Consider the following 12,439-nt stretch of genomic DNA (forward strand, 5'->3'; position numbering starts at 1 on the left):
CAGGGTCTTTTTAGCACTTGTTCAGCCTGGTGTGCTACGCCTTCGAGTCCAAGTGGCACGCCAAGGCTCTTCTTAGAAGCTTGGTTAGCCTAGCGTGCCACGGCTTCGACCTCAAGTGGCATGCCCAGGCTCTTTTTTAGAATGTTGTCTAGCCTGGCGTACCACGCCTTCGACCTCAAGTGGCATGCCCAGGCTCTTTTTAGAACCTTTGCTAGCCTGGCGTGCCACGCCTTGAACCTCAAGTGGCACGCCCAGGCTCTTCCTTGGAGCTTTGAACTGGCGTGGCACGCCCAAGGTCTGGCGTGCCACACCGATTATGGTTGTTGCATCTTCTTCTCTGGAAAATGCCACGCCCAGGGTCTAGCGTGTCACGCCCATAGTGCAGGCTTCTTCACCTCTCTGGAAAACATAACTAGCGTACCACGCCCAGTGTCTAGCGTGCCACGCCCAGCATTCCTCTTTGTTCCAGTAGCTAGCGTGCCACACCCAGCATTCAAGTGGCACGCCTAGATCGCTAATGAGAGTTCGCGTGCTAGGCCTTCGATTTCAAGTGGCACGCCCAACTTTGGTGCTTGGTCTTCTTTAGTGTTGGCATGCCACGCCTGGGTCTATAAGTGGCACACCCAAGTGAGAAGGATACCTAGCATGCCACGCCTTCGATACCAAGTGGCACGCCCAGGTGTTTGGGTCTTCACTTCCTTCCTGGAAACTTGAACTGGCGTGCCACGCCTGGATATTCAAGTGGCCCGCCCAAGTGAGAAGGATACCTGGCGTGCCACGCCTTCGATACCAAGTGGCACGCCCAGGTGTTTGGGTCTTCACTTCCTTTCTGGAAACTTGAAGTGCTGTGCCACGCCTGGATATTCAAGTGGCATGCCCAAGTGAGAAGAATACCTGGCGTGCCACACCTTCAACACCAAGTGGCATGCCCAAGTTAAATTGACCCTCTCCAAGCTTGGCGTGCCATGCCTGAGTCTTCAAGTGGCACGCCCATGGTGTATGATGGACTTAGCGTGCCACGCCCAGCTTGGTGTGCCACGCCCTTTTTGTGGTCTTCATCATTGCTCTCTAGAATTTACTACTAGTGTGCCACGTCCTGATGCTGGCTGATGAATCCATATTTGATGATGATTTTTGGTTAGAATTGAATGGATTTTCATCACATAAACTCACACTTATTCCCTTGAATAGCATGCTTTTGATCTCTCCTCCCAATTTGTGCTTGATCATGAAAATATGCTCTTTTATACCTAATTGAATCTATTTTATTCCATTTGCCTTCCATTCGATGCCTTGATGTTGTTGTTGAGTGCTTTCAGGTATATAACGTAGGAATGGATTGGAGAAAATGGAAGAAGAGCATGCAAAGTGGAGGAAGCAAGAGAAATCAAAGAAAATGAGCTCAGAGACGTGTGCGTACGCACAGCTACCTGTACGCATGCACAGCCACCCAAGTAGAGCACGTGGATTGCATCGAGTGCGTCGTGCATCCTGCCAAGCATCACGTAGTGTGCATGCGTCTGTGCGTCCGCACAGGTGTCCGCACATGACTTCATTAAAATAGCACGTGCCTCGTGATTTGAGGGCTTTGGAGGCCCATTTCTAAAGTCTTCTAGCTCATATTGGAGGGGGGAATGAAGCCATAACATACCATATCATTTAGTATAGTTTAGGAGTAGAGTAGGAAGTTTTAGTTTTAGTTTTTCTCTAAGTTTTTCATCATCTCTATTAGGGTTTATATTAGGGTTTTACATTCAAGTGCCATTTCTATATTTGATCTTGGATTTTGCAAGCTTTTATTGTAAGTATTCTCTTGTTATTACTCTTTATAGTGACATTGTTATTACTCGTTCTTCTAATTCAAGTTATAGTTCAATTTTGCCTCTCTCTTGCAATTTAATTTTCTTGTTGATGAATTTGATGTTTGATGTTTATTACATGATTCCTTGTGTTATTCTTGTTGATTGAGATCAATTGTTGCTTTTAGTTCAAGCCTTTACTCATTTTCCTCATGTTTAAGCTTTTTGCCCACCAAGTGTTTGACAAAATGCCAAACATGGTTTTAGGCTAAATTTTTTGTTCTTGGCTTGGGTAAGTGAGCAATTGGGTTCCTAGAGTTGGAATGTCCAACATTTAGTTTCAATTCTTGGGTTGTTAATTGTTCTTGTTCCTACTAACGCTAATTTGTTGCTAAGGTAATTAGCAAGCAAGTTAGGATTTGTGGGTTAAGGACACTTATGCTCATTTAACTTACCTTCCGATGTGAGGGTTGATCAAGTGAGACTAATCCATCATAATTGTCATAGTTGTGGTTCTAACAAGGAAAGGATCCTTAGCTCACTCCAAGCCAAGACTCTTTTTGATGCTTTCAATCTTTTATAGCTTTATATGTTGATTTCTTTTATACTTTACTTATTTATATTGCATAGTCGGTTCTTTAATTTCTTAATTATTTCAATCATTATAATTTTGCATTTTTTTATTGCTTTATATGTTTATTTCTTCATTCACAAACCGTTGATCACTACAACCGGAATTGCACACTCATTGTTCTAAAGTGCTCCTAGGGAGATGACTCGGGATTTCAAACTCCCGGTTTTATATATGTTTTGATTGTGACATCTTTTGAATTGACATTTGATTGGTGACCAATTATTGGGTTTGGACTATACTTGTAACATCAATCCTATTTTTAGAGTGAGATCCAAACCTATGCTTTTGTCCATTCACCATCAAAATTTTGGCGCCATTGTTGGGGAGTTCACTTTATGAGCAATGAGTGCTACTATTTTGGTTGTTGTAAATATGTAAATATTGTGAATACTTGATTTTGGTTTGCTACTTGGCTCTAATTGTAGATACCACATTCCTTTTAGATTAACTTTAATAGTTTTTGGTTGTTGAGTTAGTTCTTGTTTACTTGCTATTTTTGTTTTGCCCTTCGTAATTGCATGGTTTCATTGCCTCCTCAGTTGAAAGACACGGTCGCTTCCAGACCCGAGCTTGGCTACTTTTGATCTGGAAATTGAAAGAACTTTAACTCGTTTAAGGCAAGCTCCGCGCCGGCTAGCTTTTGTGAATAGTAAATCGGGTTCCCTTGAGGAGCACTCCCATTCACTATCACTAACCATCCGTGACCATCATTCTCCAATGAACAAGGAGACTCTATATTCATCTGTGGGGAGTACTGAATTCTCTTTAAGTGACTCAGGTGACACCGACATGGCGGACCCACCTAGAAGAATCACCTTGAAGGAGGTCGGAGCTCCTGATCTTAACTTGCAACCACTTCAAATCTTTTATCCGGCCTTAGACCCAAATTTTGAGCTCAAGTCTGACACGATAAACTTGCTCCCCAAGTACAATGGATTGCCTGGAGTGGATCCCTTGAAGCATTTCAAAGATTTCCAAGTTGCTTGTGCAACTGCAAGAAGACATGGGGCTGATGAAGCTGCAGTGCTGGTCTTCGCCTTTCCTTTCTCTTTGGAGGAAAAAGCGAAGGAGTGGTTTTATACTCAGACAGGTGAAGTTAGATCCAACTGGGACTTGTTGCGTAAAGAGTTTTTGGAAAAGTTCTACCCTTTCCAAAAAACAAACAAGTTGCAAAGAGAGATTTCTTGCATTGTGCAACGGGATGGGGAGACTTTGTATGAGTATTGGGAGAGATTCAAGAAATTACTGGAGGCTTGTCCTCACCATTGGATTGATGAGTTAGTCCTTATCAGTTACTTCTATCAAGGAATGCATCACCAAGACAAGCTTCTCCTAGATGCCGCAAGTGGAGGTTCATTGACCAAGAACAAGACCGCTGCGGAAGCATGGGAAGTTATATTAGACTTAGCGGACTCCACTCAACACTCAAGGGCAAGGAGTCCACAATCGAAAGCTGTGAATGAAGTTTCTCCCTTAGAGATGCTATTTTGATCAAGACCCTTGGTGAAATGACAATTTTGTTCCAACAACTCACCCAAGGGCAACAAACCTTCATACAAGAACAACGAGAGTTCCACAAGAAACAATAAGCATATATGGCTACAATAGCCGATGCCCTTTCCCATCTAACTCTCCCTCCTCCAACCGCACAAAATACCCACCAAGCTTCAACCTCAAGTAGTTTACCCTCCCAACCTCAACCCAACCCTTAGGAGTGGCACCAAATTGGATAAGAATGTTTCTATACCTACAAAGTTGAGTGAGGAGACAAATAATGAAGATGTGGGAGATGAAGTGGAGGTGATGAGGGATGAAGATGAAGGTGTTGATAAAAGCAAGGAAGAACCACCCAAGGTCAAGGAGCCAAAGAGAAAGACTTTGCTTGAAGAGCTTTTGCCCATTCCATTCCCATCTTTAGCCAAGAAGGCCAAGAAACAAGAAGAGCTTGACCCCACTATGGTGGAAGTTTTCAAGAAGGTTGAAGTCACCGTCCCCCTCTTCCAAGAAATTCAACAATTGCCAAGATATGCCAAGTTCCTTAAAGATGTTTGCACTCACAAAAAAAAGCTTGGCAACCTCAACACAAGGGTGGTAGATAACTCTATCTCCTATTTACTTCCTGAAAAATGCAATGATCCCGGCCCATGTTTGGTCACTTGCTTAATTGGCGAAATTAAATTCATGGACTGTATGTGTGATCTAGGGGCGTGCGTGAGCATTATGCCACTTTCCATTTGTGAAAGATTGAATTTGTCACCCCTAAAGAGGTCCGGGGTGAGGTTTGTGCTAGTCGATAAGAGTATTGTGTCCGTTGTTGGGATTGCCGAAAATGTGCTAGTCAATATTCAAGGATTGCTCTTCCTAGTTGATTTTCACATTTTGGAGACACCTCCCATTGACTCAAACAAGCCATCATCCATACTCCTTGGAAGGCCATTCTTAAAGACAGCCCGTTTTAAGCTAGATGCACATTCGGGAGTCTATTCTTTTGAGGCGGATGGCAAGTTAGTCAAGTTCACCTTGGAGGAGTCCAACAAGCCCGTTCCTGAAGCGTATTCTATTTTCGGGTGCGACGTAGTTGAAGAGCAAGTCATTGAGGATGGCAAGGAACAAAAAGAAGAGGAAGTTGCAAGGAAGTCAAACTCAAAGGATGTCACTCAACCCAAAAATGCCAAGAAATTAGAGATCTTCCTCCTTGGAGTGCTTGGTGGGAGACTGATAAACCCCCTTTGTAGGGTTTATCTTGTGTTGCATTTAGAGCATTTTGATAACCTTTTCTCACATTTATCCAATGAAATAGCATGGTTTTGTGATTGTCTCCATACTTGCGCTTAGATGTGAAAATATGCTTTTTTGACCTTTGATGAGCGGATAATTTATACGCTTTTTGGCATTGTTTTTACCTAGTTTTTAGTATGATTTAGTTCGTTTTTAGTATATTTTTATTAGTTTTTAAATAAAAATCACATTTCTGGACTTTACTATGAGTTTGTGTGTTTTTCTATGATTTCAGGTATTTTCTGGCTGAAATTGAGGGACCTGAGCAAAAATCTGATTCAGGCTGAAAAAGGACTGCAGATGCTGTTGGATTCTGACCTCTCTGTACTCAAAGTAGATTTTCTAGAGCTACAGAACTCCAAATGGCGCGCTCTCAATTGCGTTGGAAAGTAGACATCCGGGGCTTTCCAGCAATATATAATAGTCTATACTTTGCCCGAGTTTAGACGACGCAAACTGGCGTTCAACGCTAGTTCCATGCTGCATTCTGGAGTTAAACGCCAGAAACAGGTTACAAACAGGCGTTCAACTCCAAGAGAAGCCTCTACATGTGTAAAGCTCAATGCTCAGCCCAAGCACATACCAAGTGGGCCCCAGAAGTGGATTTCTGCATCATTTACTCATTTCTGTAAACCCTAGTAACTAGTTTAGTATAAATAGGACTTTTTACTATTGTATTTACATCTTTGGAGGATCCTAGGAACATCTTTTGATCATTTTGAGATCTCTAGACCTCCATGGGAGGCTGGCCACTCGGTCATGTCTACCCTATTATCACTTATGTATTTTCAATGGTAGAGTTTCTACACACCATAGATTAAGGTGTGGAGCTCTGCTGTTCCTCATGAATTAATGCAAAGTACTATTGTTTTTCTATTCAATTCAAGCTTATTCCGCTTCTAAGATATTCATTCGCACCCAAGAACATGATGAATGTGATGATTATGTGACGCTCATCACCATTCTCACCTATGAACGCGTGCCTGACAACCACTTCCGTTCTACATGCAAACAAGCTGGAATGAGTATCTCTTAGATATCTAATATAGGGGACCGAGTCCGAGTTATTAGAGTCTTCGTGGTATAAGTTAGAACCCATGGACGACCATTCTTGAGATCCGGAAAGTCTAAACCTTGTCTGTGGTATTCCGAGTAGGATCTGGGAAGGAATGGCTGTGATGAGCTTCAAACTCGCGAGTGCTGGGCGTAGTGACAGACGTAAAAGGATAGTAAATCCTATTCTAGTATGATCGAGAACCGACAGATGATTAGCCATGCAGCGACAGCGCATTGGACCATTTTCACAGAGAGGACGGGATGTAGCCATTGACAACGGTGATGCCCAACATACAGCTTGCCATGGGAAGGAGTAGGAATGATTAGATGAAGATAGCAGGAAAGCAGAGGGTCAGGAGGAACGAAAGCATCTCCATACGCTTATCTAAAATTCTCACTAATGAATTACATAAGTATCTCTTTCCTAGTTTATATTTCAATTTTGTTTTAATTATCAAATCTCTATAACCAATTGAATCCGCCTGACTGAGATTTACAAGGTGACCATAGCTTGCTTCAAGCCGACAATCTCCGTGGGATCGACCCTTACTCACGTAAGGTTTATTACTTGGACGACCCAGTGTACTTGCTGGTTAGTTGTACGAAGTTGTAAAACAGAATTAAGAACATGAACATGGTACCAAGTTTTTAGCGCCGTTACCAAGGAAGGAACTATCACGATTTTGCACACCAAGTTTTTGGCGCCGTTGCCGGGGATTGTTCGTGTTTGGACAACTGACGGTTCATCTTGTTGCTCAGATTAGGTAACTTTATTTTAATTTTAACCTTTTTGTTTTTATTATTCTTATTTTCGAAAAAATCAAAAAGATATAAAAAAATAAATATTTTCAAAAATATTTTTTTATTCAGAATTTTTAAGAATGAATTCTAGTGTTTCATGAAGCACGTTGAAGCCTGGCTAGCTGTAAAGCCATGTCTAATTTATTTGGACCGAGGCTTCCATTTATCAACATATGAAGTTGGATGAAGTATCAGCTGTTGTATGTCTGATTTGTATCTGCTAAAGCTTGGCTGGCCATTGGCCATGTCTAGTGTTTTGGACCGGAGCTTTCACTGAAAGCTTGGCTGCTAGTAAGCCATGTCTAATTCTTGGACTGGAGCTTTAGACTAACATTGCAAGATTCCTAGAATTCCTATTAAAAATTTTGAAATCCTTTTTTTTTTTTAATAATTTTTGAAAAATACCAAAAAAAAATCTTTAAAATCATAAAATCAAAAATAATTTTATGTTTCTTGTTTGAGTCTTGTGTCAAGTTTTAAGTTTGGTGTTAATTGCATGTTTATCTCTTTCTTGCATTTTTCGAAAACTCATGCATATGTTCTTCATGATCTTCAAGTTATTCTTGGTAAGTCTTCTTGTTTGATCTTTAAATTTTAATGTTTTGTGCCTTTTCTTGTTTTTCATATGCATTCTTGAATTATTAGTGTCTAAAGTTTGAAAATTTCTAAGTTTGGTGTCCTGCATGTTTTTCTTTTCTTAAAAATTTTCAAAAATAAGTTCTTGGTGTTCATCTTAACATTCAAAGTGTTCTTGGTGGTCATCTTGACATTCAAAGTGTTCTTGCATGCATTAGTTGTTTTGATTCATGATTTTCATGTTTTGTTTCATTTTTACTGTTTAATAAAAAAGAAAGAGAAAAACAACAAAAGATATCTTTTTCTCTTTCATCATTAAAAATTCAAAAATCAAAAAAATATCTTTTCCTTTTTCTTCTCATCAAATTCGAAAATTTGAGTTGACTTTTTCAAAAAATTTTAAAATCTTGTTATTTCTTATGAGTTAAATCAAATTTTCAATTTCAGAATCCTATCTTTTTCAAATCTTTTTCAAAAATCAAATATTTTTCATTTTTCTTTTATGAATTTCGAAATTTTCAAAATTTATTTTTAAAATCTTTTTCTTATTTTTATTTCATATTTTTGAAATTAATGCTAACAATTAATATGATTGATTCAAAAATTTTTAGTTTGTTACTTGCCTAGTAAGAAAGATTCAACCTTTAAACTCTAGAATCATATCTTTTTAGTTTCTTATTAGTCAAGTAATCAACTTTGATTTACAAAATCAAATCTTTTTAATTTCCTCTTCAAATCCTTTTCAAAAAGATTTTCAATCATATCTCTCAATCATATCTTTTTCAAAATCAATTTCAAAATCTTTTCTAACTTCTTATCATTTTCAAATTGATTTTCAAATCTTTTTCAATCAATCTTATATTTTTGTTTCAATCATATCTTTTTCAAAACTACTTAACTAATTCTCTCTCTCTAATTTTCGAAAATCCCTTCCCTCTTTTTTTAAAATTCCTTTTTAATTAATTAATTGTTGTAAATTTAATTTAATTTCATTTTTCTTTTTAATTTTCGAATTTTAATTCTAATTTTAATTAAAAACAAAAACATTTTTCTTTTCTTTTTATTTAATTTTCGAAATTCTCTCCCCCTCATCTCTTTCTAATTATTTTATTTATTTACTAACACTTCTCTTCATCTAAAAATTCGAACCCTCACTTCCTCCTGGTGTTCGAATTTTTTTTCTTCTACTCACATAAAGGAATCTCTATACTGTGACATAGAGGATTACATATTTTCTTTGTTATTTCCTTCTTTGTCATATGAGCAGGAACAAGGATAAGAACATTCTTGTTGAGGCTGATCCTGAACCTGAAAGAACTCTGAAAAGGAAGCTAAAGCACAACTCTCTGGAGAAAATCTGACAGAAATTTTCGAAAAAGAAGGAGACATGGCCGAAAATAATAACAATGCAAGAAAGATGCTTGGTGACTTTACTGCACCTAATTCCAATTTACATGGAAGAAGCATCTCAATTCCTGCCATTGGAGCAAACAATTTTGAGCTGAAACCTCAATTAGTTTCTCTGATGCAACAGAACTGCAAGTTTCATGGACTTCCATCTGAAGATCCTTTTCAATTCTTGACTGAATTCTTGCAGATCTGTGATACTGTTAAGACCAATGGGGTTGATCCCGAGGTCTACAGGCTCATGCTTTTCCTGTTTGCTATAAGAGACAGAGCTAGAATATGGTTGGATTCTCAACCTAAGGATAGCCTGAACTCTTGGGATAAGCTGGTCACGGCTTTCTTAGCGAAGTTCTTTCCTCCTCAAAAGCTTAGCAAGCTTAGAGTGGATATTCAAACCTTCAAACAGAAAGAAGGTGAATCCCTCTCTGAAGCTTGGGAGAGATACAAGGAACTGACCAAAAAGTGTCCTTTTGACATGCTTTCAGAATGGACCATCCTGGATATATTCTATGATGGTCTGTCTGAATTATCTAAAATGTCATTGGACCATTCTGCAGGTGGATCCATTCACCTAAAGAAAACGCCTGCAGAAGCTCAAGAACTCATTGACATGGTTGTAAATAACCAGTTCATGTACACTTCTGAAAGGAATCCTGTGAGTAATGGGATGCCTATGAAGAAGGGAGTTCTTGAAATTGATACTCTGAATGCCATATTGGCTCAGAATAAAATATTGACTCAGCAAGTCAATATGATTTCTCAGAGTCTAAATGGATTGAAGGAATCATCCAACAGTACTAAAGAGACCTCTTCTAAAGAAGAAGCTTATGATCCTGAGAACCCTGCAATAGCAGAGGTGAATTACATGGGTGAACCCTATGGAAACACCTATAATCCATCATGGAGAAATCATCCAAATTTCTCATGGAAGGATCAACAAAAGCCTCAACAAGGCTGTAATAATGGTGAAAGGAACAGGTTTAGCAATAGCAAGCCTTTTCCATCATCCACTCAGCAAAAGACAGAGAGTTCTGAGCAGAATCCATATAGCTTAGCAAATATAGTCTCTGATCTATCTAAGGCCACTTTAAGTTTCATGAATGAAACAAGAACCTCCATTAGAAATTTGGAGGCACAAGTGGGCCAGCTGAGTAAAAGAGTCACTGAAACTCCTCCTAGTACTCTCCCAAGCAATACAGAAGAAAATCCAAAGAGAGAGTGTAAAGCCATTGATTTAATCATCATGGCCGAACCTACAAGGGAGGAGGAGGACGTGAATCCTAGTGAGGAAGACCTCCTGGGACGTCCAGTGATCAATAAGGAGTTTTCCTCTGAGGAACCAAAGGAATCTGAGGCTTATCTAGAGACTATAAAGATTCCATTGAACCTCCTTATGCCATTCATGAGCTCTGATGAGTATTCTTCTTCTGAAGAGGATGAAGAAATTACTGAAGAGCAAATTGCTAAGTACCTTGGTGTAATCATGAAGCTGAATGCCAAATTATTTGGTAATGAGACTTGGGAAGATGAACCTCCCTTGCTCACCAATGAACTGAATGCATTGGATAGGCAGAAATTACCTCAAAAGAAACAGGATCCTGGCAAATTCTTAATACCCGGTACCATAGGCACCATGACCTTTGAGAAGGCTCTGTGTGACCTGGGGTCAGGAATAAACTTAATGCCACTCTCTGTAATGGAGAAACTTGGGATCTTTGAGGTGCAAGCTGCCAGAATCTCATTAGAGATGGCAGACAACTCACGAAAAAAGGCTTATGGACAAGTAGAGGACGTGTTAGTAAAGGTTGAAGGCCTTTACATCCCTGCTGATTTCATAATCCTAGACACTAGGAAGGATGAGGATGAATCCATCATCCTTGGAAGACCCTTCCTAGCCACAGTAAGAGCTGTGATTGATGTGGACAGAGGAGAGTTGGTCCTCCAACTGAATGAGGACAACCTTGTGTTTGAAACTCAAGGATCTCCTTCTGTAACCATAGAGAGGAAGCATGAAAAGCTTCTCTCACTGCAGAGTCAACTAAAGCCCCCACACTCAAACTCTAAGTTTGGTGTTGGGAGGTTCCAACCTTGCTCTGATTATCTGTGAGGCTCCATGAGAGCTCACTGTCAAGCTATTGACACTAAAGAAGCGCTTGTTGGGAGGCAACCCAATATTATTTAATCATATCTATTTTATTTTCTTTTTGTTATTTCGTATTTTATTAGGTGGATGATCATGTGAAGTCACAAAAACTACTGAAAAATCAAAAACAGAATGAAAAATAGCATTGAAAATAGCACACCCTGGAGGAGAGCAGTTTAGCATTTAAACGCCAGAAACAAGCATCTGTCTGGCATTTAACGCCAGAAACAGGCACCAAGCTGGCGTTAAACGCCAGAAACAAGCTACATTTGGGCGTTTAATGCCAGAAATAGGCAGTAGTCTGGCGTTAAATGCCATGATTGCACAGCAAGGGTGTTTTACATGCCTAATTGGAGCAGGGATGTTAAGTCCTTGACCCCACTGGATCTGTGGACCCCACAGGATCCCCACCTACCTCACCTCTTCTTCTCTCCTCTTCACACCTTTTCATAACATTCTTCCTCAATTAACCTCCACTAATCACCTCTATTACTCCTCCAAAACCATCATACAACCCACCTACACCCACCCACTCAAATTCAAACCATCACTCCTTCCTTTTCACACATCATAACCACCTAAAACCCCCTTGACCGAACCATTTACACACCTCCATCTCCTCCATTTTCTTCTTCTTCCACTCCCTTCTTTCTTCTTTTGCTCAAGGACAAGAAAACCTTCTAAGTTTGGTATGGTAAAAGCATTACTTTTTGTTTTTTCATAACCATTTATGGCACTTAAGGCCAGAGACATCTTCATTGAAGAGGATAAGCCCATCACTAAAAAAAGGATGGAGCAAACAAGAGATCATGGACCTCAACATGAGCATGAGAAAATTCCTCACCATGAAATCCCTAAGATGCCTCAAGGGATGCACTTTCCTCCACATAATTATTGGGAGCAAATCAACACCTCCCTAGGAGAATTAAGTTCCAACATGGGACAACTAAGGGTGGAACATCAAGAGCACTCCATCATTCTCCATGAAATTAGAGAAGATCAAAGAGCTATGACGGAGGAGCAACAAAGACAAGAAAGAGACATAGAGGAGCTCAAAAGCACCATTGGTTCTTCAAGAAGAGGAAGACGCCACCCTCACTAAGGTGGACTCTTTCCTTAATCTCCTTGTTCTTAATTCTCTGTTTTTCATTTATTATGCTTTATGTTTTATTTATGTTTGTGTCTTTACTATATGATCATTAGTGTTTAAGTGTCTATGTCTTAAAGTTATAAATGTCCTATGAA

The 12,439-nt window shown here is 39.5% G+C and overlaps 2 non-coding genes across 2 annotated transcripts; both read right to left on the reverse strand.

The window, feature by feature from the left end:
- Positions 1 to 3,598: 3,598 nt before the first annotated feature.
- LOC148567792 (small nucleolar RNA R71) lies at positions 3,599 to 3,705 on the reverse strand. Its single transcript, XR_015881949.1, has one exon. It is a non-coding gene; the product is annotated as a small nucleolar RNA R71 (small nucleolar RNA).
- Positions 3,706 to 9,424: 5,719 nt separating this feature from the next.
- Positions 9,425 to 9,532, reverse strand: LOC148567793 (small nucleolar RNA R71). Its single transcript, XR_015882914.1, has one exon. It is a non-coding gene; the product is annotated as a small nucleolar RNA R71 (small nucleolar RNA).
- Between the last annotated feature and the right edge of the window lie 2,907 nt (positions 9,533 to 12,439).

The sequence above is a fragment of the Arachis ipaensis genome, chromosome B4 (genome assembly GCF_059453495.1).
Source record: "Arachis ipaensis isolate K30076 ecotype BB chromosome B4, ASM5945349v1, whole genome shotgun sequence".
In the NCBI taxonomy this organism is placed as follows: Eukaryota; Viridiplantae; Streptophyta; class Magnoliopsida; order Fabales; family Fabaceae; genus Arachis; species Arachis ipaensis.